Source organism: Cervus canadensis, chromosome 1 (assembly GCF_019320065.1).
Source record: "Cervus canadensis isolate Bull #8, Minnesota chromosome 1, ASM1932006v1, whole genome shotgun sequence".
NCBI classification, from domain to species: Eukaryota; Metazoa; Chordata; class Mammalia; order Artiodactyla; family Cervidae; genus Cervus; species Cervus canadensis.
The window spans coordinates 109,262,046-109,290,033 of NC_057386.1; the positions used below are offsets into that span (position 1 = coordinate 109,262,046).

At 49.6% G+C, this 27,988-nt stretch overlaps 1 protein-coding gene, 1 long non-coding RNA gene and 1 gene segment (V, D, J or C); 1 reads left to right on the forward strand and 2 right to left on the reverse strand.

Annotated features, from left to right (window-relative positions):
- The window catches only part of LOC122420176, a 224,880-nt gene that overhangs the window by 176,111 nt on the left and 20,781 nt on the right, over positions 1-27,988 (reverse strand).
- Positions 1-27,988, reverse strand: part of LOC122420342 (immunoglobulin lambda-1 light chain-like) — a 204,835-nt gene that overhangs the window by 169,775 nt on the left and 7,072 nt on the right. The gene's annotated exons all lie outside the window — the stretch shown is intronic.
- LOC122420496 lies at positions 540-27,739 on the forward strand. Its single transcript, XR_006263298.1, has 4 exons — positions 540-551; positions 1,163-1,173; positions 3,701-3,706; positions 27,631-27,739. It is a non-coding gene; the product is annotated as an uncharacterized LOC122420496 (long non-coding RNA).

A 27,988-nucleotide genomic window follows, 5' to 3' on the forward strand; every position in this document is an offset into this window, starting at 1 on the left:
ACCTGGGATCCTGGCTGTAGACCTATGCCAAGAGAAATCTCTCCTTTTCCTCTTCCTTTTTCCTCCTCTTTATCTCTCCCCACTTCTTTTTCCCCCTCCTCAATTTATTTAAATTCTCTGAGCTTTCAGAAAATGCTGGAAAGTGATAATCATCAAGGGGTTAGCATCCCTCTTAGAACTGAAGAGGAAGGACTACAGATAACTAAGTTGTAGTGAGTATATTGTCTATATTTTAGATAATTTCCTGAGTATAAATTCTATTGTATTTATTTACTCAATGCTTGATCGATTGATTTGCACTTTGAATATTTTACTAGGCCTTTCCAGTTAGTTTGCTTGGGCCAAAGCACTTTGCTAAGTGTCAGCTTAAACCACTTTCTTTAGGTGTAGAAAGAGTGTATGTGTGTGTTCTGGTCTCAGGTGAAAACTATGTATAAATAAATGTGCAAACTTTTGCATACTTATCTCCTTTATTCTATTTCTGTAGTAAAAATAAGAAATGTTTTAGTTATGTGTTTTTGTTGTTGCTTAGTATTATTAACACTGTTACTGTCATTTGCTCTGAAGTATGCTCCTAAGGAGTACAAGTTGTTATTTATTGCCAACTAAAAAGGTTCCAGTGATATGGTCCCTGACTACCTCCTCTCTTCCATTCTCTGTCATTCTACTCTACTGTTTTCCCCACTGGTGCACTGTTTTTGACACACTGGCCTTGCTTTTCCTCAAGCAAATTCCATTTCTTCCCGATCCAAAGACTTTGCAACTGCTGTTCTTCTGGAAACACTCTTCCCCTAGGCCTGCGTGGCTTGCTACCTGCCTTGTTTGAGCTTCACCAATGCTGTTAAAATCACACAATGAAATCTCCAACCCCCTCCCTTTACTCCTCCTCCTTAAAGGCACTTTAAGTCTCCACCCTCTTCTTCCCTCTCCAGCCTAAATTTCCTAGATTTTCACAAAAAAGCTGAGAAGAGATAATAACATCAGGGCTTTGCTTCTTAGAATTGAGTTAACTTGAGTCAGTTTCTGTGCCTGCAAATAAAAGATAGTTAATAATGAGTTGAGTTCTTTCAGGAGCTTTCTCTGTTTTTCTATTGATACCTCTATATTTTTTTAAGGCAATGTCACTTTGTTTTGTTTACAAATATATTGAATATCTGTCAAGATTACTATTTTGTTATTGCCCTTTGTGAATTTCCTTGTCTATTTTGCTTGTTCTTTCAGATAAAATTTATTATTTTATTAATGTTGCCAAAAAATTGTAAGTAAAATTAGTATTTATAGAAATAAAACGTTTTTTTAAAAAATATTTCTGCTGTCTGTCTTTTTTACAATAACATGGCATATTTTTAGTTTTTTAAAATAATCTTATTGTGTTGGCCAGGACTTCTAAACAATGATGTGTAAATGGGTTTTCTTGTTCTTAGTACCATCAAAGGCAATGAGTATATGGCTTAATAAATTTCTGTTTTTTTTTTTCTTTTCTATTTCTGTTTTTAGAATTTAAAGAGAATTGTTTTATTGGATAGTTTACAACATCTGTTGAGACATTTACTTTTCTTTCGTTCTCCCTTCCTTTCTTCCCCTGTCTCTCTTCCTCTTTCTTTCCTTCCTTCCTCCCTTTCTTTCCCCAGGTTTTTGCTTGACTGGATCTTTCCTGAAACAAAAGTAATTCCACTCAGGGTTGAATATTATCCTCTCAGAATCTCATTCCATTTCTCATTTCTAGTATTGGAATCAACTTCCTCTTCCCCTTATTAGATTTGCCACAGTTGTATCAATGTTTCTGATTTACTTTTTCCAAGAAACAGCTCTTGTTTTATTATCCCAACAAGTTTTATTTTTGTTGTTTTCTTTTATTGTTTCAATTCATATGTACCTTCTAGTTTCTTTAGGATTTTTTTTGATAACCTTGTATTTTAAAAGCTTTCTTTACAAATTTTTATGGAAATATATTTTATTTACAATATTGTGCTTCAGATGTATATCAGAGTGATTTAGTTATGCAGATATATATCTATTCTTTTTTAAGTTCTTTCCCACTATAGGTTATTACATGATACTGAGTATTTCTTTTTTTTTATAAAGGGTTTAGGAATTGACCTACCTTCATTTTTTTTAAATTAAAAAAAATTTTTTTTATTTTTCATTTATTTTTATTAGTTGGAGGCTAATTACTTTACAATATTGTAGTGGTTTTTGTCATACATTGACATGAATTAGCCATGGATTTACATGTATTCCCCATCCTGCTCCCGCCTCCCACCTCCCTCTCTACCCGATCCCTCTGGGTCTTCCCAGTGCACCAGGTCCGAGCACTTGTCTCATGCATCCAACCTGGGCTGGTGATCTGTTTCACCCTAGATAATATACATGTTTCGATGCTGTTCTCTACCTTCATTTAATGACCTACCTTCATTTAAATAGCAGTTTTGTCTGAATCCCAAATACTTTTATGTATACATTTTTTAAATTAAAATTTCATTCTCTATGATTTTTGGCAAGTTAATTCCAAAGATTTCACTATTTGCACGCTGAATGTTTTAATTTATAGTTTACTGAGAAGTTTTCCTTGGTGCTCTGACGGTATGTGTGTATATACACTGACATGTCTATATACACATCCTTTTCAGATTACTACATAGGTTTTTTTTTTTTTTAAGATATATAAATATATTTTAAAAGATATTTTCTGTTTGTATGGTAAAAACGTGAAATATTTTAATTCTAGAAATCTATTCCCCCAAATGAATATAGTATAAAAAGGTATGAAAATATTCCTTTGAGACTAATTCCTAGTAACAGAACTTGGAAATGTTAAAAAATTATTCATAACACTTATTAAAAGTGGTAAGAAAAACTTTATTCAAGGTAAGAGTACTACAGTGGGGTCTTATACTAGGGGAGAGAAATTGAGCTTAAGTCTGACTGGCAGGGACACAGTTGGGATTGATAGCTAAGGAACAGGGTGGGTCCATGGGGTTGCAAACAGAGACTGGGCAACTGAAAAGCAATGAAAAACAGCAACAGGGTGGTGGACCTCAGGGTTAGGGTGGATTCTGGCTGAACTGAGAGGATCATTGCTGACCTAGGCAAGGGTGATAGGATACTGAGGTGGGTGATAAGGAATTTGATCTGATACTGAGGGTGGTCCCATCAAGGGTGTGGTATTTTTTCAAACTCACTTAGCAGATTCTGGCTAAAATTGGACTGAATGGACAGGCGCCCCTGGATAAAGACATGGCCCAAAGTTGGCAGTGCATTAATTAACTACTGCTGCATAACAAATTACCCCAAACTAACAGCTTAAAACAATATTATCTCATACTGCTGCTGAAAGTTGGGAATCTAGGAGTAATTGAGCTGAGTGTTCTGGCTCAGGGTTTCATGAGATTGCCGTCATCTGAAGCCTTGACATGGGCTGGTGGATTTCCTTCCAAGACGGCTTACTCACATAGCGGTTGAAACCAGTGTCCTTGCTGGCTGTTGGGAGAAAGCCTCCGTTCTTTCACGCGGGCCTCTCTACTGGGCTGCCTGAGTGTTAAGATGCGACTGAGCTGGCTTCTAGCGTGAGTGATCCAAGAGGATGAGCCAGGAGGCTGCAGTGCCTCTGATGACCTAGTCTCAGACCCTTCATGTTCATTTCTACAACATTCTACCATTGGAAGCGAGCCGCTGAGTCCAGCCCACATGTGAAGGGGAGCATAAGGTCCGCCCTTGAAGGAAAGGATTTGTGGACATAATTTCAAACCATGTGGTACACACATGACCACAAGTTGTTTACATACCTCTCTGTCCAAAATGCATTTTCCTGCCAATGCTTTCAAAGATTTTATCCATTAGAACATTAACTTGAAGTTCAGGACCTCGACCTTTGCCTGGAGAAGGAAATGGCAATCCACTCCAGTATTCTTGCCTGAGAAATCCCACGGACAGAGAAGTCTGGCAGGCTACAGTCCACAGGGTCACAAAGAGTCAGACACAACTGAGCGACTAACACTAGCTTGCCTAACTAAATATATAATTTCAAGGAACCTGCTCAGTTTTGTTTGATTCTCTACTGTTTTAGCATTTTCTATTTTGTTTTTCTCTGGGCTTCCCTGGTAGTTGTTTTTCTCAATGTTAATATTTATTGTTTTCTTCCTTCTGTTAGCTTTGGATTTAGTTTTTTCTGTTTTTCTAATCAGCAACTCTCCTGTCCCTAAGGGCTGAGTCCTCTGAGCACATGAGGAGGTTTTGTTGGCACTTCTCCATGGGCTTACATCACTGGGCATTTGTGAGTTCCTTGACCCATACACAGACCACAGTGATAATTGGCCTCATCCTCAGAGGGGGCTCCCGTGATGGTGAGGAGAGTTTTGTTCCCAGAGATGGAGCCAGAAGCAACTGGGGACCCCAGAGGGGCGGCCGCTTGGGCTGTGGATAAGCATTTGGGGTGCCTGGCCTGGGGGCTACTGGTTCCAGCTGGGTGGGAGAGTAGGCTGAACCAGAGCTGAGGCCGCAGGTGAGGATGACCGTCCCTCCTGGAGACACTGAGAGTGACGGCTCCTAGACCTAGCCCAATCTGAGCATCCACCCCTAAAAGTGACAGGAGAAAGACAGGGGTTGTTATGGAGACAAGGACTCTGAGACCCTGCGTGGAGGTGCCCCAAAGATGCAGAGTCCCGGCCCCTGACATGAGCCATAAGTGAGGAACCTGAGCAGAAGCACCATCCAGGCCATGGTGCAGACCCTCCCAGGTTGCAGCTCCTCAACCTCCTGAGCTGGAGGTGGGGTCCTGGGCCTTTTCATACCTCCCATCCCATCAGGAGGAAGAGGCGCCTCATGCAAATCACTTCCTCCTCTCCCTGCCCAGATCACCTGATGTCCCCTGAGGGGTGCTTCTTGAAGGAGGCAGATGCTGGACCTCACCCAGAGTGGGGACAGCATGCAGAGGAGACCCTGAGTGATGGGGTGACAGCCTTCCCCTAATCAGGCCCCTACCCCCACATCCTTCGTTTCTCAAACCTGAATCCTTCCCTGCAGATGTGAAGCTGAGTGATAATTGGATGTGCTCCCCTTCCTGCCCCAGCGATCCTGTTCACCGCAACACCACGCTCCCCCCATGACTGTAAACCTCTCTTCCCTCCCCAGTGGAATCACTTCCTGCTCCTTGTGAGGAGGGTCCTGCTTCCTCCAGCAGGAAACCCAACAGGAAACCAGAGAGTCATATTTGCTCTGTGAAGGGACAGGGGTCTCCCCACCACACGGGCTGTGAAACCCCTGCCAGGCGCCACCCAGTGCATCAGGGCTGGGGGAGTCAACACTCACACCCGCCCCAGGCATGGGGAGATAGCTATCCTGTGCTCAGAGAAACCATCAAAAAACCAACCATCAATATGCCTGCAGATTTTTAGAAGAAAGTTAACAATGCAATCATTACATTGAGATTCTTCCAAAATGTCAGATGAAAATAATAGAAAAACACATGACTCAAAATCAGAAATTAAAATGACCCCGTGTCTAAACAAGTTGGTGTGTACATCATGGAGTGTTCTAAATTCCCTTTCTTCTAAATGGTCTTACATGGAGCAGAGGGACAGTGATGGGCAGGTGAGTGGGTTTAGGATGAACACTTGTGCAGTAAGTTTTGAAGATGGCCACAACATTCTTGTTATCTCCCAGTGAACGACATACAATTTCATGTCCATTTCAGAGCTGCTGCTACAGTGTCTGCTTCACACAGTGTGCTGGTAATTGTGTTCTTTTCTCTTCCTCTGTGTCTGAGGCCTTCCTCTTTGTCTGAGTCACATCAGACAAAGGTACGCGTTAGTTGATTTGGAGCCTATTAAGCAAAGTTACTCTGATACAGTGGAAAATGTGCAATTTTGTGTGCATTAAATTTGAAGATAAGGAAGATTTAAGGCTTAAGAGAAAAGGGAGAATTAGAAGGATTGATTGCAGAGTAACTCGTCTCATATATTTCGGGGTCACCTGAAATGTGAGTTTGCGTCTTCCAGGGTCTGGGGTCATTACCTTCCACCTTTACCTTGACCCACATAAAAAGGTGTAAGGCTCTCAGAGTATAATGTGCCTCAGACCTCATACCCATTCTCCCCGGTTCTCTTTCAGTTTGACTTCTGTGGGGGTGGCTGTTGTTTCAGCTTTTCCCGTCAGATCCCCTCAGCCCACATGGCAGAGCCTTTTGATGCCTGTCTTTGCTATGGAGTAGATTCCAGGGGGTGGGAATCTACACTCTAGGTCCAAGAGAACAGATATTTATCCAACTTCTTTCCAGAAACCCAGGGAGAGGAGATCTGCGGACCTTTGGGGATTAAACTGGGAAAAGTGAGCAAGTGAGGGAGTGGCTGTGTAACCAGGAAGGGTTCATTCTGACTCCACGCTGGATCTGTTTCTATGAATTTTACCCTTGTTTTTGTCATTTTTGTTATCATCGTCTTACACAGTGGCCTGCTTCAGAGAACCCTACTCCCTCTGCCTGAGCCTTAAACTAAAGTGCCTTTGTGTAGCTCACAGGGAGATAGTCTGAGCCTGCCCACCTGTGAATGCCTGTAAGAAAGGAAATACCATATCCCCCTGCCTGAGGCTTGCCATTCTAGGGAATAATTGCAAGAATGAAATGGTCTTTTTCACTTTGTTTCCTTACTTTCCCCCTTCTCTCATCCGTACAAGAACCTAGAATCCAGGCCCCAAGAAGATGGTTATTTTGAGGTGTTAGTCTGCTAACTTCTGTGTCAGCTGACTTTCCGAATAAAGTTGTATTCCTTTCCTCTTGAATTCATTGACCTGTTGTGAGGTGAGCAGAGTGAGCTTGGACTTGGTAGCAGCTGCGAACATGTAGATCAATCTAGCAGGACTGAGGTCACCTTAACAGTATGAGGTTGTCCCCGTCGTGATCTCAGGGCTCCTTTCACTTATTTACATCTGTGTTAATTTCTCAACAATGTTTTCTTGTTTTCACTTCATAAGCCTCTCACCTACTGGGTTAATCATATTCCTAAGTATTTTATTTTTTTGATGCTATCATTAATTGAATTTTTAAAAGTATCCTTTTTGCTTCTTCATTTTTAGTAACTGGAAAACGATAGGTTTTCCAGCATTACTTCTCGTAACCCTGCGGGAGATCCTACATAGAACAGGTATAGTGTCAGGAAGAGTGCTGGTTTTCCTGTTTGTGGGGCAGGTGACAGGCAGTGGGCAGGTGGGACTGTGAGGTGGTGTCTGCAGCCCACGGGCAGTAAGATGACCACACGAAGGGTGACCTGGGATATGTGACCATCTAAGGAACTGAAATGGCCCCAGGTTGCATTCACTACTTTTGGGGGAAGGAAAGGAATGGAACATGTCTATTTTTTGTTTTTCATTTTAAGAAAAATGTCATCAATGTATCAAGACCTTAATACGTGATATTGTAAAGGCACCAACTATTCTCATATTGGTGTCTGGTGACAATAATTTGTGGAAACTCCACAAGTGAGGAGCAAAGTGAACTTAATCTCCATAACAATAACTCAACATCATATGGCAAGTGTTAGAAAAGAAATTGAACAGGAAGAATCAATGGTGGGTCTCAGCAGTGAGGGCCATGAAGAGGCAGTTGTTCCAAAAGACCCAGATGTAAGATGCACCTTACATGCTCCCGTGTTGGTGCGCAGTAACCGAGGAATCTCCCCAGTGAAGAAAAAGCACAGGCGTCATGATGAGGGCCGATGAGAGGGGTCAGAGCTCTAGAAACTCCTGGGAATGGGCAGATGCCCCAGTGATGGAGATTAAAGGCTCCCGAGTCAGAGTTCAGATTCCGAGATGACCTCAGCCAGACCCCAACCTCAGCCCCTGAATTCAGGGCTAAGAGACGCTGTGTCCCTAGTGATGGGGACATGAACTTTCTGTTTCCTTTGATACCTTCTCCTGGGAATGGGCCGCTGGAGGGCCTTCAAGGACAGAGGGGACAGGAGGAGCCTCCATGCCCAGGCAGACGCCTGGATGAGCTGGAGTCGGGGAGACAGTAGCGGCAGCAGGTCCAGCCAGATGCCGAGCAGGAAGCAGCTGGGCGGCCCCACCTCCCCCAGATGGAAGGGAGTCCGTACCATTTCTGTCTAGTTCCCGCAGGCCTGGAGCTCTGGGTGAGCCTGAGAGGCTGTCACAGGAAAGGCAGGAGCAGCAGCCTGGTATCAGCTCAGCCCAGTGATGGCCAAGGAGCCAGAACTCCAGATTTGAGACCTGGGAAATGAGCAGAGACCCCGAGATCTGAAATGGAGCAGGGACCCCGTGCGTCCACTACTAGCATCAGAGAGAAGGAGAGCTGTTGGGACCAGGACCCACACTGGACGCTCTGATGAGTCCAGAATCAGACGGAAGTGTACTGTGTCTCTCTGGTTCTGACCTGACCCATCATGGACTCTGACCCCAGGGCACCTGCCCCTGGCACCAGGGATTTCTGCTCAAATTGAGAAAATCAGACAATGAGTTGTTGCAAAGGAAATCTGAAGAAGGGGTGAATTAAGAAAGATGTGAACAGAGTTTTCTGGACTAAGTTCCCTGGTGTGATTCTGAACCCAGTCTTAGGCCAAAGAGACAAATGAAGCAGCTGCCTTTGCAGAGGATGTTTCTGCCCCCAGAGCCCACACTCTGCGAGGACAGCAGGTTTTTGTCTCACTTCCCCCCTGGCTCGGAGCACTGTGGGACTATTAAGGCTGAAATCAAGAGACGCACAGTAATAATCAGCCTCGTTCTTGGCCTGCAGCGGAGTGATGGTCAGGGTGCCTGTGTTGCCAGACTCGGTGCCAGAGGATCGGTCGGGGACCCCCGAGGGTCGTTGTTACTATCATAGATCAGGGTTTTAGGGGCTGATCCTGGGAGGTGTTGGTACCAGCTCACACCCAACATCCCAATGTTGCTGCTTCTTCCGGTGCAGGAGATGGTGACCCTCTGGCCCGGGGACGCGGACACGGAGGGCGGCTGGGTTGGCACAGCCTGGGCCCAGGATCCTGGAAGGGGGAGAGACAGAGATGGTGACTCTGGGGTCCAGACATGAGAGCACAGAGCACGGCCCGTGTGTCTTCCCAGAACCCTTCCCCTGTCCCGCCATCCAGTCACCTGTGCAGAGAGCGACCAGGGTGAGAAGCAGAGGGGACCAGGCCATGGTGGACATGGTCAGGGCGTCTTGCCTTCTGTGGCCCCACAGCTGAGCAGAGCGTCCCCACACCAATCCTTCCCCTCTTCATACTCTGAGAGGGGGAGGGGCCTTTCATGCAAATGACCCCCCCAGCTCTCTGACCCACCCTGGGCCCCCGGGTCAGGTCTCTGTGCCTGATTGGGGGCTGGGTGAGGACTGGGGCGGGGCTCTTGGGGCCCAGGGGTGGGAGGTCCCATCTGGGAGCCCTGAGCAGTGGTTGCCTGGCAACCTCAGGGGCTGGCCCGGCTCTCAGCCCACCAACCACCTCAGGAATGGCCCTTGCGCGCCCCCTGCTGTCCAGACCCAGACACGCTTCCTGTGACCTGGTGACCAGACAGCTCCTGGCCCTGCTCTGTGCCCTGTCCCCGCCTCAGAGCCAGTTCAGGGGCCTCCCCTGTGTCCCCTGCGACCTCAGGGCCCCCTGTGTGCTCCCCTCGGGCCCCTCAGGCCGAGTCTGTCCATGGCTCCCTGGGCTGCTCAGGGTCAGGACTGAGAGGGCTTCTGGGGCACAAGTTCCTCTCACGTCAGGATCAGGTCAGGGCCGTGCTGGCCCCGGGGAGGCCCATCCCCTTCTGGGCAGGATAGCGAGTCCCTCCTCTGTGGGTCCCCTCCCTGGTGGCCAGAGCCCTGCTTCCTCTGTGCTTTCCCTCAGCCATGAGGAGGAGAGGGCTTTTCTCTGTTGAGGTGGGAAGGTGTAGGTGGAGAGGTCAGGGATGTGACTCTGGATTCCTAAATGTCTGGATCCTTCCCTGTGTGAAGCTTTGCACACACTGGACCCCATCACTGTGTCCTCTCTTATGAAGTGACCCCTACTAGGCATATCTCCTGCAGGCACAGGGCACAGGCTGCAGGAAGCAGGGCTGTGATACTCAGGGCAGCTTTTATTGAGACTCTGAAAGGCTCTGAGCAGCGTCTGTTCCCACGGACCCTGATATGTGGTGGGTGGTAGGACCAACCATCCCAATTAGTGGGTCCGAGAAGATACAATTTAGGGAAAGTTTGGTTGGAGAAGCATGGCCTGACTGTAGTTTGTCCTTCACTGCATGAGTGTGTTACATTGTAGGTGTGACTTTGAGACTTTTATAAATAGTTATTTATTTATTTGTCTGGGTGGTGTCTTAATTGTGGCTTGTGGTATCTAGTTCCCCGACCAGGGATGAAACCAGGCTGACTGCACTGGGAACGTGGAGTCTTAGCCACTGGACCACTTGGGAATTCCCTGAGATAGTAAATGTATGAAAAGATGTTAATGGATTAGTGAAACTTTTAAGGCCATTACTTTAAATACGTGCATGAGTTTAGTTGAAGGGCAATCTATGCTTATTTCAATTTTTCATTGACAAGAGTTTCATATCTAAAATATAATTATCTTTGTAAGTTTATTTTCTTATTAAGAAAATATTAAACAAATGACACAAGGTGAATCTGTTGAAAATTTTTATTAGTAAGTAAAACTTAATTTTTACACAGATATTTGCATTATTAATTTTTGGGGGTCTGAGTGAAGCAGAGCAGGAATCAGCCTCTTTCTGCCACTTATAGCATCTCCACTGCAGGATTTTTATCTCTGATTGGGAAGATGTGTGTCAAAACGTGACAGTCTGAGCGATCAGAGCCATGGTGAGTCTCAGATCTGAGATGAGGGGCAGTACATGACAGGTCAGATCTGTTGTTCTCAGGGAGCTCAGAAGTGACCATAGCAGGTTAACTGGAGTTAGACGTGGGCCAGGCAGAGCAGCAGTGACAGCCACATGAGGGAGGGAACAGGGCCGCTGTGGGTCTGAAGCACCTTGTAAATACCAGTGTTTTGGTGAAAAGTAGCACAGTTATAATCAGCCTCATCCTCAGGCTGCAGCCCAGAGATGAGCAGGAGCCCTGCATTGGCCGAGGCATCTTTGGATCCAGAGAAGTGACTGGGGACCCGGGAGCCCTGGGGCTTATTGGAGTCTGACTTGAACATCAGGAGGTCCCGGGGAGGGCTCCCTGGCTTCTGTTGGAAGTAGGACATTTGCTAGCCACCAACATTGACCCACTGTTCAGGGTGCAGTCTGGGAGTCTGGCTGATGCCCCCAGAGACGCCGAGAGGGAGGCGGTCTGAGTCAGCACAGGATGGGAGCGGGAGCCTGCAGACACAGACACGGGCGAGACGGGGCAGGAGCTGCAGGGAAACCATTGAAAAAGCCGGGATACCATACTTTCCTGGGCTTCCCTGGTGGATCAGCTGGCAAACGACCTGCCTGCAACACGGGAGACCTGGGTTTGATCCCTGGGTTGGGAAGATCCTCTGGAGAAGGGAAAGACTACCCACTCTAGTATTCTGGCCTGGAGAATTCCATGGACTGTATAGTCTGTGGTTTCACAAAGAGTTGGGCACGACTGAACGACTTTCACTTTCACATCATACTTTCCTAGGAAGGTACTACTTTGGTCTCGTAGAAAATATAAGTAAAGAGATTAATTTTTTTCAGGAAAACCCGGGAAATTTTATCATTGAATTACTCCACAAAAGACATAATATATACTTATTTACTGGAAGTATCTAATAAAATATCTAGCAAACTCCAGCAACTACTTTGTTCCCATAGATTTGCTTGGTATGTTTCTTTTATAAAACACTGCAAAAGATGTAAAATTTCCTAGTTCTTTGAGAAAGCAGGTTAAGTGGTGGACATTCACCTGAAAATAAAATACATAAGTGGGAAGATTATAAATCACTCTGCTTAAATAGTGATCCAAATACTCTAAAGAAAAGTTGATAAAGTAATTCCATTATCAGATCAAGTGTTAGTGTTTCTGTATACGTTTGCTTTATAGGAAGACATTTAAAACATAAATTGAACACCAATAATAGCAAAAACCACATTAACACAGGAACAAAAAACACATTTGTAATATCCTAATACACACTCATCACACACACATAACTCCACACAGGTCACCCTGTGGGGCCTCTGCCTACAGCTTTGTCTCATCCTCTGCACAGACTCTCCCAGGAGCCACTTCTACCTGGAGACACATTCTGACACCTCACATTTCCACATCTTCTCTCTGACCCAGACTTGACAAAGACTCCACATGGATGAGAAGGAGGGACCAGAATCTGAGCTGGATGGTTAGGTTACTGACCAGAAGCTCCCAGGGGACAGACCTCAAAGGGAATAGGGACCCCCCCACCAGGGAGGACAGTTTGCACATTCCTCTAGATCCCTGAGTGGTTTCCCTGTTTTCTGGCCTGGCACCCCCTCTGGGACTCTGCATGGCACCCCCTCCTGGCCATGGGCACCTCCTCTGCCCCTGGGATGTCCCAGCCTCCATGCAGAGTGCTTGACCTAGAGAACGTGGTGGAAGCATAGAAGTTGGTCACTTGGGTGATCTGTTAATGCAGGGCAGACACACATCATAGCAGACAGGGATGGAGGTTTTCTTTCTTACACATTTGTCACTGGGTAAAAAATTCTGTTGAAATTACAAAAATCCTTGAAGAGCAGACTCATGAATCCCCTATATTCTTACCCAAGATCGACCCACTTCAGTGTGATTTCCTTCTTTCAATCTTCCACTCCTCTTAACCCTCATCTTACTTCATCACTAAAAGACAGTAAAGATCTCAATATCATCACTTTCCCTGGGACACTCTTTAGTGCATATCACATGTGCACCCAAGCAATCAATTCCAACTACTGTCACATGGATTCATTTGAAATTTATTTTCCCCAGTGGTGAGCTAAGTGAATGTTGTGTGTGCTAAGTCGCTTCAGTCATTTGCGACTCTTTGCGACCTCATGGACTATAGCCCACTAGGCTCCTCTGTCTATGGAATTCTCCATGCAAGAATACTGGAGTGGGTTGCCATACCCTTCTCCAGGGGATATTCCCTGCCCAGAGATCGAACACACATCTCTTACACCTCCTGCATTGGTAGTCAAGTTCTTTGCCACTAGTGCCATCTGGGAAGCTCCAAGTGAATGTTGTACAGATTGACAAAGTGAAGGATAACGGGGTCCTGTTCTGCAGCTTTGAAGTTCACGACATCATATGTGTCACTGAAATTTGGTCTAGATTGGCTTACATTTTACAGACCTGGGGAACATTTGCTGTGGACCAAGACCAGGAAGGTTGTGCAAAGACAGACCTTCCTCCCAGATAGGTGCCGAGTTATGAAAATACTTGATGAGGTGGAAACTCTCAAGGAAGGTCAGGAGACACCCTCTAAGCTGTGGGTCTGGGTGATGGGAGGGCAGTGGGGAGGGGCCATCACTGGGGTTTTGGTCTCACTTCTCTGCCCGTGTCACTGTGGGTTACACGAAGCTGCTCCCACTGCCATGGGCTGCCCCACAGATGTAGTCAGCCTCGTCTTCGTCCTGGATGTTCTGGAAGGTCAGGGACCCTCCAGGCCAGAGCCCAAGCCTGAGAAGCGGTCAGAGATCCCATCCCCCTTGGATCCAGCAACACCACTGGTGCCCACTCGCATCAGGAAACGGGGGCCCCTCCCTGGGACCTGCTGGTACCAGTTCACATAGTAGCTGCTGTAGCCGCAGCTCAGGGTGCAGGTGAGCTTGGCCGAGGCTCCCAGGGAGGCAGATGCAGAGGGCGGCTGTGTCAGCACAGGCTGGAAGAGGGACCCTGAAATCCCAGACACCCTTCATGTCCTGAGGAAGGACAGGGAGGTACGCTTCCTGCATGTGGTGGGAGTGGTGAGGGAGGGGGCGTCAGGGTGCTGAGGGCTGTCCTGACCTCTGCAGTGAAGGAGTGGGGTCAGGAGTGCAGGGGAGGCCGGCCGCTCCAGAGCTGTGCTGAGGCTGCCACTGCCCGTCTCTTAGCCCCCCACCCCCAGGAGAAAGGGCCCCTCAGACAAATGTGCCCCTGTCCTCTGACCTACCAAACACCTCCCTGGGTTCTGTGTGTCCCCCAGGGTTCAGTATCATATCTGGGAGGGTGGCCTGAGCTGGGTCTGTCCTGAGGTTCCCCTGGGACACAGAGAGGACCCACAGCTGAGAGTCTGAGACCTGAGGCTTCTGGAGAAGGGAGATGTCAGACAGGTTCAAGGGGAGGATGAGGAAGTGAGCGTCCCATTCAGGAAGATCTGGAAACACGTCCATGACCTTTGACAAAGTGAACTTGATCATTCTGGAGGAGGTCACGGGGTGGAGGGCTGTAGAAAGAAGGGAGCCCGGGACTGGGAGGAAAGCCATGAATCAGAGTGGAAGGGAGGGAACGGAGGCTCTTAGGGAAGCGCTGAGGAGGAGCGGGAGGAGACTGAGGGGAACTGAGGGGTGCATGGGGCCGGGATCCGGGAGCTCCTCCCCTCCTCTGCTCCTGGGGAAGAGGGTGGAGCCTGATTACCACCTGAGCCCAAAACCCTCCAGGTCTCACTCATGGGCCCCCTTTGCAGCTTCATTCCCAGGAGGAGGCCTGGGGGTTCAGGGCCCTGAGTCTGTCCCCGGAGAGGAAGCACCTGCTGTCACGTCCAACTCGGGCCACTGAGCCTGGGGACTCGCCCAGTCAGGGGCCCACCTGGTGTGTTCAGGCTTTGCCGGTTCTGAGCACGTGCACAGCGCCCCCTGGTGACGCGCTCGGGGAATGACCACGGTGGGGAATAGCGAGGAAGGAGGGGCGGCTGCCTGTTCTCAGGTCATGAAATACTCCAGCCATGAATTAATTAAACAACAGTAAGTATTACATGTCTTTGATTTCAACAGATGAATTTCTTTTTTACTTTCACCTGTTGAATTTCTATGTTTCTGCCTACTTTGTTCTCATGGTGGTGGTGGTTTAGTTGCTAAGCCGTGAGTCCAATCTTGCAACCCCCGTGGTCTGTAGCCTGCCAGGTTCCTCTGTCCACGGGATTCTCCAGGCAAGAACACTGGAGTGGGTTGCCATTTCCTTCTCCAGGAGATCTTCCAGACCCAGCAATCGAACCTGGGTCTTTTGCATTGCAGGCGGATTCCTGCATTGCAGGCAGATTCTTTACCGACTAAGCTATGAGGGAAAAGCCCCACTTTTGTTCTCTGAACTGTATTTTTTGCATTTATGTCCTTTTCCCTTTGCCCCAAAAGTGCTTATACTTGCTCATCAAATAGATTTGATGGTTGTTCACTAAAAATATCTGTCACCTGATTTCATCATCTGAGTCACCTCAGCATTGATGTCTATGTAAGTCTCTTTTCCCATCATTACTTACTTTCCTGGTTCTTGATATCAGTGATATTTTTTACTAGGTCCTGGACTTTGGGGAGATTACATGAAGCAACTTGTTGGGACCAGCGCAACAACGAACCAATCTGAGGGAGCAGTGCTGCAGAAAAATAAGGGAAAATAAGACTCAGAAATAAAGTGGGGATCAGGGGTCTGATGCCATTCACAGGGAAAAGCCAAGATCCTAATCCTTGCATGCCTTTTATTGTTAACTTCTACTTCCTTAATCATGCTTTAGAGATATCTGTTCTTTACAATCTCAGATGGGGGATAAAGATATAGAATGCACAGTCCTCGATGTCAAACCTTCAGGCCTTTCATGACTTTGTTTAGCCCTTCGGCTAGTGACGCCCTTTCTCAGCAACTCCCTCAAGGCTCTGGTTATGGGAACAGTCACTAATGGTTTTCCATCAGTCACATCAGTACTTCAAGATGTCTTTCCACGATGTACTTTTAACTACTCCCAGCCCTTCACCTGGGGGTGATGAGAAAGTCATGCTTGTTTGTCAAAGAGGCCCTGGTTATTATAGCACAGGCCTGTGCATAGCATATTCCCTGCAGAAACTGTGATTCCCATTTCTTATTCTTTTTATCTGGAGAGCCTCCTGCAGCAGAAGGTCAGAGGTGTGTGTTCACTGACCGGTGACCCAGCAAAGGGGGCACTGACCCCAGTTCTCTGAGCTGCTGACTCTGACCTGGGGACGTGGGGCAACGACTGTCAGCAGCTCCTTCCATCCGGGTGGGTGTGAAACCACGCTCTGCTGGGCTGCTGCCCTCAGGGAGGGGAGTCAGGCTGAGGGGGCTGCTATGCTGCAGTGGGTCGGCTCGGACCCTGGGCTCCCTGGCTTCAGTCACCAGAGAGGGAGCGGGTGACTGCAGGGCCAACCGCCTGTGCCCACCTGGTATTCAGCACTGTTGACCTGGGGGGGGCGGGGGTCAGGCTCATGTCCTCACTGGCCCCACAGTCACAAACAGGGGACAGGAGTGCAGACATGCCTGCCTTGTCCCTGGGGTTCTGCTCAGTCACCTGCAAATGGCAACTCGGACTTGGTGACTGAACAGATCTGCGTGCCAAGCAGATCCGCTCATTATCCGCAGTAGTAATGGGAACAAGGCTTTGAGGAGCTGTGACTTCAAAACACAAGCTCACCAGGACTCAATGACACAGTGGATATAAAGTGGCATAAAGCAGAAGATGACCTCGGAAACTTTTACTGTTTTTGGACTGAGGGGAATGTTAAATTATACACATAGATAGAAATAGAGTAGTATTAATATAAAGTATCTTAACAGACCCAAGACCAGGATTGATAAGTACTAATAACTTTCAATAAAGCAGATGGTGATTGCAGCCATGAAATTAAAAGACGCTTACTCCTTGGAAGGAAAGTTATGACCAACCTAGATAGCATACTAAAAAGCAGAGACATTACTTTGCCAACAAAGGTCTGTCTAATCAAGGCTATGGTTTTTCCAGTGGTCATGTATGGATGTGAGAGTTGAACTGTGAAGAAAGCTGAGCGCGGAAAAATTGATGCTTTTGAACTGTGGTGTTGGAAAAGACTCTTGAGAGTCCCTTGGACTGCAAGGAGGTCCAACCAGTCTGTCCTAGAGGAGATCAGCCCTGGGTGTTCATTGGAAGTACTGATGCTGAAGCTGAGACTCCAATACTTTGGCCACCTGATGCGAAGAGTTGACTCATTGGAAAAGAGCCTGATGCTGGGAGGTACTGGGGGCAGGAGGAGAAGGGGAGTACAGAGGATGAGATGGCTGGATGGCATCACCGACTCGATGGACATGAATTTGAGTAATGTCCAGGAGTTTGTGATGGACAGGGAGGCCTGGCATGCTGTGATTCATGGGGCCGCAAAGAGTGGGACACGACTGAGCGACTGAACTGAACTGAACTGAATGACTTTCAAAATTTGCTTTATTATTATTATTTGTAATTATCATCTCTGTGTTTAGCACCCAATTGTACTTGACCCAGAGTTGCCTACCTGAACCCCAACTGACCAGTCCAAGGTTACCAGACAAACATAGACCCTTCTCTCAGATAGGACATCCCTGGGGCTTATAGAATGCTTCCTAGGACCAAAATCAGAGGTCAGTCTCATGTCTAGTGATGCGAATGATTCTTTACACTGTGGTTATATGTACGTCAGGGATTCCCATTTACATCCAGAGGGTTGAGCCTGGGGGACAGTCTCTCACCTTGTGATTCTCAGGGGATCCATGGAGTTGACACACAGTGGACGTGAGACCAGCATGGAGGCGGCCCTCAGACAGATCCCATCACAGGATGTGCTGAGGCTGAAGGAGGAACAGGCAGAGCTGGACTCCGTCTTAGGCCAGGCTGCGAACATTAGGCTACACGCATGGTCACCCTCCCAATGGACTCTGAACTTTGTACCCGATGTTTATAGAAATGGCAAGCCAATGGGAAACCAGACCCCCTGGATAAAAGAGCCTCAGGACTTGTGCTTGGACTCTCTGTTGCCTAAAAGAATGTGCTAATTATCTCTGTAACAGAACAAAGTGGTAAATTCCACCATGTTTACTGGGATCTGACCACAGGCCTGTTGATAAGTATCCACTGTTTATCTAGTCTTGTGACACATGAATCATGGGTTAACTGTGATCGTATCTCTCTTTTACCTTGTCCAGACTAGTTTCAAGGAATTTGGGGAGGTGGGTTTGAGCACGTACACTTAGGGTATATAAGGTTTTCACAAAAACTGGTCGGGGTCATTGGCTAAGAGGAGACTCTGCCTTGGGACCGCCGGTGTAATATAATAAACTGCACTCCACTATCTGCATTGTCATTCTGAGTGAGTTTGTTTCCCAGAATGTGTGGCTACAAGACCCCAGCTCCAGACCCTCCAATGTGGGGAGGACGATATAACAGAGAAGCCAGTCCTTCCACTGCTGCTGGACACCTGTCATCGCAAAGAGCCATCAGCCACCAGGAGGTTTCTGTCGCATTTCCCCACAGCCCTGGGCACCGTGGGAACACTGAGGCCGCGGGCCCACGATGAACAGTAATAGTCAGCGTCGTCCTCAGCCTGCAGCCCAGGGATGGTCAGCGAGGCGGTGGGACCAGAACGGGAGCCCGAGAACCGGGCTGGGATGCCCCTGAGGAACTGGTGCCGGCTCTCGGGTCGCCGCGTCCAGTTCAGGGAAATGGAGGAAATGACAGTGATTCAGCCGAGGCTGACAGTGAGGGGGGCGGCGGAGGCTGCGTCCACACCGAGTGCCCGGCGGTGCCCACAGCAAGCCCACAGGGGGCCTGCCCAGCTGCCGGAGGGTCAGGGAGCAGGAATTTACACCAAACCCAAAGGGTATATGTAGGAGTCAGCTGTGGGCCAGTTCCTCTGAGCCTCTGAGGCCCTAGGGAAGCAGAGGAAGCCTCGCCTGCGGGCCCCAGATTGCGCCTTCTCCCCAAAGTAGAAGCTGTGATGCTGACACTCCTCCAGCCCTTCCTGCTCCACACCCACCTCCATCACACACACACACACACCTCCATCACACACACACACCTCCATCACACACACACACCTCCATCTCACACACACACCTCCATCTCACACACACACACACGCATCCCTCCATCACATGCACACACACACCCCTCCATCTCACACACACACCTCCATCACACACACACACACACACACACACCACTCCATCACACACACACACACACCTCCATCTCACACACACACCTCCATCACACACACACACATACACACATACCACTCCATCACACACACACAAACCCCTCCATCACACACACATGCACACACCTCCATCACACACACAAAGACATACACACACACACACCACTCCATCACACACACACACACACACACACCCCTTCATCACACACACATCAGGACCAGGTGTCAGGGGACTGGGGACAGTCTGTGGGGAACATGACGACACCTCCCCCTTTCTCACAGATGCGGGATCTCCCAAAAGGTTCTTCTCCCTGGAGAGGGGCCCTGGAGACGGTGGGTCTTGGGGAAGTGACATCACAGGCTGTGCCATCACCACACTCTGCGCCTCCCTCATTCACTGGGGTGCCCTCAAAGCTCCCCCACTGCATCCAGGGCCTGCCTGCCCTTCCTCACAGGGGCCCCTGTGCCCATAGCCTCCCCTTCACCCACCCCGGCTGAGCTGACCTCAGAGTCAGGATCGCTCACGGCTGGAGTGCTGGCCACTCAGCCCTTCCTGCTGCTGTTCTGAGCCCAGATCTGCACTCAGGGCTCCTGCCTCCGCATCCCGGGTCTCCTCCTCCAGGGCGAGGACACAAGTCCTTCCATCCCCTGAGTGGGGCCAAGCCCCACGTAGAGCAGCTCACGGCGGGCCCCGGGATGGCCGCTCTATCAAGAGCCAAGGTTTCAGTCCTGTTATGGTCTTGTGGTTGCTGTTTACCCGAATCACAGACACGATCTCTTTCAACTCCCCTCTTTGATGGGTGAGTTTAGCGAATCGGACTGAGGCAGGGAGATTCAGAGTTTGCCCCCCAGGAGCGACCAGGAGGAAGCATCTCCCGGGATCCACAGTGGCCTGTGAGCAGGGACCCTGCCCAGGCCAGAGAGGACACCCTGCTGAGTGCCCATCACACACAGAGACCCACTCATCCAGACCTAGTAGTTGGTGGGGGCGGGGGCCACACAGCAGGGGCTGCCCACAGGTCAGACCCTGGGGAGACCCACAGCGCCCCTTATGGTCCCCACAGACCAACTCTCGGTGGAAGTGGTGCTGGGCCGGGCTGATGCCGGCTCACCGTCAGCTCAGGAGCACACCCAGCCATGCCGAGTGCTGTGAGCACAGTTAGCGACTGACACCGACTGTCCCGCCTCTCAGGGAGCAGCACTTTCATCGTCAAATACATGTGCATACGTGCTTCCACATGTATGCATATACGTTTCATGCATCTATATACACGGGTATGTGCGCTAAAAAAGCTACCAATATGGTCGTCAGTAAAATTCATAGAGATTTCATATGGCGTTTTAAAATATTGAAACTATGTCAGGTTTGAAAATGAAAAAAGCCTAGAAGTCTGAGAAAAGACTTCCAGAGAGCAGGAGCTGTCTGGGGCAGTATCAGACTTGCAGGCTTTCAAAGCTTCTTTTCCATGATAGCTTCAGGGCGATGACTGTGAGCACGTGGTGTATAATCAGACCAGCACGTGTTCTGTGGATCAGGCTATCGCACACATATAAAGAAGTGTTTAGGGATTACTTTATTCTCCATCATCAAGTTAACGAAATTGAGTATGTCTCTTGAAACTCTTTGAACAAGAAGGGTCGTGCTGGCTGTTGGGGGTCTCTGAGTCTCTATGTTGTTGATAAAATGTTCACCTGAGCCCCTCTACCCGTCCTCTTGGGGACCTGGACACACCTGGGGAGAGACTGCAGGAGGCGCGGGGCCGTGGACCACTAGACAGGGGATGGATCCGGAGCCTCCCTCCCCACAGGGGAGCTGACCACTTCCGCCCTCTCCTGCCTCTAAAGGCTGAGCCCTCTGAGCACAGGCAGGTTTTATTTGCACTTCCCCATGAGCTCCCATCACTGTGCAGCTGTAAGTACCACTGCCCTTGTACAGTAAGCAGTGATAGTCAGCCTCGTCCTCGGGTTGGGCCCCCGTGATGGTGAGGGTGGCTTTGTTCCCAGAGATGGAGGCAGAGAAGCGATCAGGGACCCCAGAGGGGCGGCTGTTTGTATTGTAGATAACATTTCTGGGAGCCTGGCCTGGGGTCTGCTGGTACCAGCTGGGTTCGTTGTACGTAGTGACTGACCCAGAGCTCAGTCCACAGGTGAGGGTGACCGTCCCTCCTGGAGACACTGACAGTGACGGTTCCTGGATCACAGTCTGAGCTTCTACCCCTAAGAGCGACAGAAGAGAGAAAGGGGTTGTTATGGCGATGAGGTGCCCTGAGACCCTGAGTGGAGGTGCCCCAAGGGTGCAGAGCCCCGACCCCTGACCTGAGCCGTAAGCCAGCAGCCCGAGCAGAAGCACCGTCCAGGCCATGGTGGGGACCCTCCCGGGACACGGCCTCCTCAGCCTCCTGGGCTGGAGGTGGGGTCCTGGGCCTTTTCATGCCTCCAGCCCATCAGGAAGAGGAGGGGCTTCATGCAAATCACTTCCTCCTCTCCCTGCCCAGGTCACCTGAGGTCCCTGGGGGGACTTGAAGGCAGATGCTGGACCTCACACAGAGTGGGGACAGAACCAGAAGGAGCCCCTGAGTGATGGGGTGACGTCTTTCAGCAAATGTGCTCCCGAGACCTTGGTGACCTCGGTCTTCTATCTACTCTCTGGAGAGTCTGAGGCTGAAGGAGGAGTTTGCAAGTCGTCCTCTCTTGCCCCAGTAAACTAGCCTTTCCCAAATCTGAGCCCATCTTTAGAACACTCTCTGTCCTTCTCAGGGAACCGCTGTGTCCTGTCTGTTGATTCTGTCCGTCCTTGTGCCTCCAGCCCTGAGCCCAGTAGAGTATCCAGAACCTGTGTCTGGTGTGAAGGGTAAGGCGTGGCCCCTGAACACAATCTTGTAAAGTGTCTGTAGTCCCAGCGGTGGGGGGACCAGGCCTGGAGGTGGGGAGTGACATGTACAGACACAGGGCCAGGCTTGGGGTGACGGCCTCCCGTGCTGTGAACAGCCATGACCATGGGGAGTAGCGTCACCAGAGCCGCGGATTTTAGGGGTAAAGGTCATCATGTCCTCATGCAGTTATGATGGCGTGCAAGTTCAGTTCCCACAAAGCTGGCATACATGTCTCATCACAGAAATAGAAAAGCACAGTGTGTGAACAGGTAGGTGTGGTGAGCATCGTGGACACTGTAAAACTCCCTTCCCTGCGGTTCTGCTGTGGAGCCGATGGACTCGGGAGGAGGAGGGATGTGGGGGCAACGAGGACGAGAAGGAGCTCAGACATCTCAAGTGTTAACGTGTGTGGAAGAGACGGGAACAGTCTTGTTCATCTCTTGTTTCTTTGACATAAAAATGTAAATATTATTCTTATTTTCTATTCATGTTAGATTTGCTGCTAAAGTAGCTGTTTAATAAAATTCCCATGATTTTTGTCAGAGGTGTTAGAGAACCTCAGCTCATAGAGGTGAAAAATATATATTTCTACATAATTCTTTTCTTATTATACGAACATATTGATGACAGTTTGGCAGAACTTGTGATTTCATATATTTTATGTTACAAGTGTGAATATAAAGTATTAAAATAAAGGGAAGGAACGAGTAAGGGAGCCACAAAAAGTGAAACAATACCAGTTTCCATAGTTCAGTACAAAATGTTGAAATTGCCAAATAACACAACAGGGAACATTTTTAAATGACATAGATGGTGACAAAGGGTCCTTGCCTGCAGCCCTCTCCCGCTGTGAACACCGGGCGTTCTGTCGGCAACGGGCAGCCCCTCTGCAGGGATCTCTCATCCCCTGCCCAGGTATCCCTGGAGGTCGAGGTTACTGAAGGAAGTTCATTTTTGCTGTATGACCGTCCCTCTGTCTTTGGCTGGATGTCAGGTCTGGACACTGATCTCATGACAGAGGAGCAGGAACTGAGAGGCAAGCCTGTGGCTCTGAGCTGAGAGCTGCCGCGTCCCCTGGGGGCCCAGGTGCAGGAACGTCACCCTCCAGTGAGGACCCTGCTGCCCGCGTGGGTAAGACCCAGGGTAGGAGGTGCCGGCCTGCCTGGCCAGGACTCTGAGCTCTCAGGACCAGGCCCACAGCGCCCCCTGCTGGACTCAGACCTCCTCCTCCCCCACTTCACACCACAGCCTCCTGGAAGGGCTTTCTCACATTTGCAGGAGGGTCATTCTGATGTCACCTCACAGGGCCTTCGTCGAGTTTGGGCCTGGTCATTGATTTTTCCAGGTACCTAATGACCTCAGACCCCTGAACGGTATGCTGATGAACTAATGAATTTCAGGATTCCCTGAGGTCTGAGTTTGCTCTGCCTAGCTCGTGGGTTCTCTACCAGAACACAACCACCTGAACCAAGTCCCAGGATTCAAACACCCGGCGTGCCCGTGGGTTGTGCCTGGTCATGATTCTGTCTGAGTTTCCTTCCCAGGTTGATATGTAGTCAAGGCTGAATTTGCAGGGCCTCCCGGGACCTTCCCAGCCCAGGCTGCATGGCTGTGTTCTTATCTCTCTCTTTGCAAAGAGAATAGGAGGCTCTCAGGTACAACAAATCTCTTCTTGATCTCTTCCAGGGGTTCTCATTTATCCTTGATCATAGTCCTCACAGTACTTTTTTTGACTCAGATATTTACAGATATTTTTAGTCTAATTCTGTAATCTTTCCATATTAAATGTTTGATATAAAAGATTATGCCTATAAATGGGAATCTCATCCTGTCTGGGCTCCTGTTTCATTGCTGGTTGAGAAAACCATATGACCAATTAACCTGATCTTCACTGGACATGGTGAAGTCTAACCTTCTAACTTTCAATTATTACAATCCATAGATTTAATGGAGATGGGTTTATAAGGTCTGTGTCCAAAATAGTGACATTTATCGAATATCATCTCAAACAAGGAACCAGGGAGGGAAAAGGGCGATCATGAGGCAAAAGACGAGGATATGGGCAAGTGAGGAGTCTGAGAGCTGCGTCCTAATGGGGAGGGTCTCCCAGTACCCGCAGAGAAGGGCTCCTCAGGCAGCAATCCCTGGGGAACGGGAGGACCGAGCTTCCCTAAGGGTCAGGGTTGAGGCAGAGCACAAAGCCTGGAGCAGGACAGGAATGTGCGGGGGGATGGGAGAGGCCCCCTGGGGCTCCAGGGCACAGATGCTGGACTTCTGCTTCCTCGGCATCCTTCTCAGTACCTGTGAGGGACTCTGTGTATCTGGGCACATGGGCATTGTGCTTGGATTTGGAGACCAGAGAGAAAGGGAGACAATTTCATGGGCCCCATAAAGATGGACCTGGACGAGGAGGTGAGACTGCCTGGATTTAACAGCAGAAGTGACAGCAGAGACCTAACCCAGCACTGCTGAGATCACCGGCAGGCTCAGGGCAGGGATGGGTCCCACCCTGGAGTAGAGGGCAAACTTCCATCAGACATCCCCATCACACGGGAATTCCTTGTGGCTGTGGTTAGTGGTGAGCTGTGTGACACTGACGACCAGCCTCTTCATCAGGATGGGGTCCAAAGTGATCCAGGAGGGCGTGGGGACCAACCAGCAGCCAGAGAGCAGGGCCTAACCTCTCAGTGTCCCTCACCTCTGTCCTGGTCACAAAGGCAGGGCTTTGCCTGGAATCTCCTGTCATCATTGCCATGGTGATCCCCACTTTCCCGCTGTTCTTTCTGCAAGACATGGGGCCCTCGGATCTGGACTCATTGGGGGCATCACAAACAGGGGGACACGGGCACATCTTGGGGAGCCCCTGCTCCTGACAGTCCACAGACCACCCCAATCCTGAAGTAGGAAATGCTCCGATGGGGTAGAGAGGAGAGGAGGAGAGGGGAGGACACAGCCAGCACCTGTGGGTCAGGAGAACCACTCCCGGGGTTCCCTGCCTCCTGGGATGTATCACCGGTGCCCCTCACTCCTCAGGGTCTCTGCTCTGACTCTTCAGGAGCGACATTCACACCCTGGGGGATGGTGTTCCTGCTGGGATGGTCCACAGACTCTGCTGAAGGCGCATCTGGGAAAGCCTCCTGCTCCTGATCTCAGCTGAGGGAGCTCAGATCCACGTCTCTCTTGATCACACGGATGATCGGGGTGCACCTCACTGGTGTCAGAATCTGTTTACATTTTCTGAGACTTCAGCAAAACTGACTGTGAAATTGGGAGTAGACTGATTATGAACCAGAACGTACCTCAGGAATTAATTGATTCCGGGGGATTTATTGGAAATTTGACAGTTCTCTGAGAACAAGCCCCTGACAGGCTGAGGTTCTTGTCCCCGTTTCCCATCTGCCTGTGTCTCTGTGAGAAACCCTGTTGTACCAGCCTGCATGGTCAGAGACAGCCTCGTCCTCAGGCTCCAGCATAGAGACGAGCAGGAGCCCTGCGTGGTCCGAGGCACCTTTGGATCCAGAACACTGGCAGGGACCCCGGAGCCTGGTTCTTCCTGGAGTCTGAGTGGTAGGACAAGGAGGACTGAGGAGGGCTCAGTGGCTTCTGCTGGTCCCAATATAGAGCACAGCGGCGACAGGGATGTCCCTGCTCAGGGTGCAGGGAGCCACAGCGTCACCTGTGGTCTGGGGGGTCAGGGGTCTCCCCACACACAGCCCATGAAAGCATTGCCGGTCACAACAGTCCATGGTTCAGGGCTGCTGATCCAATATTGACACCCACACCAGCACCAGGGGATCAGCTACTTTGTGGTGAGAGAAACCATCAACAAACGGGGGTGGACTCAATATACTTACAACTTAAGTTGACAATACAACTATGAAATTAAGATTCTCCAACAATACCAAATGAAAATAACAGAAAGACTCATGACTCATGAGCGGATCTGAAAATGATCATGTGTCTGAACAAGATGGTGTGATTGTCGTGGAGTATTCTAAATTCCCTTTCCACTAAATTATCTTACAAGGAGCGCAGGACTGAGAAGAGCAGATGAGGGATTTTAGAGTGAAAACCTTGGCAGTAAGTTGTGAAGTGCAGCCACAACATTCTTATTCTCACCGTGTAAAACAAAATATGATTTTATGTCCATTTCTGAGCTGCTGCTACAGTGTCTCTTTCCCACAACGTGCGGTAATTGTGTTCCTTTCTCAGTATCTGTGTCTGAGGCCCGACTCCATCAGCCAAACATCTGTACTGATTGATTTGGAGCCTATTAAGCAAAGATCCTCTGATACAGTGGAATATACGTCATTTTGTGTGTATGAAAATTGAGGATAAGGCAAATGTAAGGCTTAAGGGAAAAGGGAGAATTAGAAGGAATAATCCCGCACATTAGAAAATACATCACTGTTAACTGTGGCCTACAGCCCAGCCCGGCCAACTGTGGAGACCCTGCATGTGTGTGTGAAAGGACAGTGACAGGGACCAGGAACAGCCGTGGTGACCTGTGCTCTGTGACCCCACCTGGGGGTGAGCCCGGAAGCTCAGGGTTCACGGTCACTTCCTCCTGGCCTGAGGCCTGCTGTGAGCAGCAGGGCTGAGTCCCAGCTGGGCAGGAACAATCAGCCTTGTCCTTGGGCTGGAGCCCAGAGATGGTCAGGGGACCCCACCCGACCCAGAGCCCGACAGCCTCGCTGAGCCCCTGAGGGCTGGTTATGACTCCTGTGGTCAGGAGTTCGGGACTCAGCATGAGTAAGTCGGCAGCCAACTTGCCCCCTTGGTGCCAGCAGTGTTGCTGTTTCCAGGCAGGTGAGTGTGGCTGAGTGTCCACAGAGTCATCGAACCTGGCTGAGTTCCCCCTGCCTGAGCCCCGGACACCAGGAGGGACAGAGGAGGCTAAGAGCAGGAGAGAGGGCAGAGGGCAGTGGGGGCCTCCGAGGCCTGAGATGATGTCAGATGGATCTCCCACCTTGGACCCTGAGATTAAGACAAACAGACCCTGTGTCCCCAGTGATGGGGACACAGATTTTCTGTTTCCTTTGAGACCCTCTCCTGGGAATGGGCTGCTTGAGGGACTCTGAGGACAGAGGGGAGAGGAGGAGCCTCCATGCACAGGCAGCGCCCCCGATGACCTGGACCCAGGGTGGAGCAGCAGCAGCAGAAAGTCCAGCAGAAGCTGAGAAGGAAGACCCTGGGCAGCCCCAGCTCCCCCAGTGGGAGAGGAACCTGGTCTAGTTTCGCAGGCCTGCAGCTCTCGGGGAGCCTGAGAGGTGGTCACAGGAAAGGCAGGAGCAGCAGCCTGGGTCTCAGCTCAGCCCAGGGTTGGCCAAGAAGCCCCAAGTGTCCTGAATCAGACAGAACTGGAGTATATCTCTCTGGTTCTGACCTGACTGTCAGGGACTCTGTCTGCCAGGAACTGCTTCTGGCATTCAGGGCCTTCTGCTCAATTTTAGACAATCATATAATATGTGGTTGCCTAAAAAAAGCCTTGGTGAGGGGGCAGAATGAAGAAGATCTGAAAATATTTTGTCTCCCAAATCCCCGGTGTGAGGCTCAGACCCCCGTTTTAAATAAAACAGACAACAGAAGTGTCTGCATTGGCAGAGGATGGTTCATCCCTGGGAGACCCCTGTCTGGGGGAGAGCAGGTTTTTGTCTCACTTCCCCCCTGGCCTGGAGCACTGTGCCATCATAGCTCCTACTCTCAGCAGCTGCACAGTAATAATCCCCCTCGTCCTCAGCCTGCAGCAAACTGATGGTCAGGGTGGCTGTGTTCCCAGACCTGGAGCCGGAGAATCGGTCAGGAACCCCCGAGGCTCGACTAGTAACATAATAGGTAAAGGTTCTGGGGGATGATCCTGTGATCAGTTGTTACCAGCCCACGTTATTGCCATATCCACCATTGCTACTGCTTCCAGAGCAGGAGATGGTGACCCTCTGGCCCGGGGACCCAGACACACAGGGCGGCTGAGTCAGCACAGCCTGAGCCCAGGATCCTGGAAGGGGGAGAGACAGAGATGGTGATTCTAGGGTCCAGAAACAAGAGCAGGGAGCAGGGCCCGTGTATCT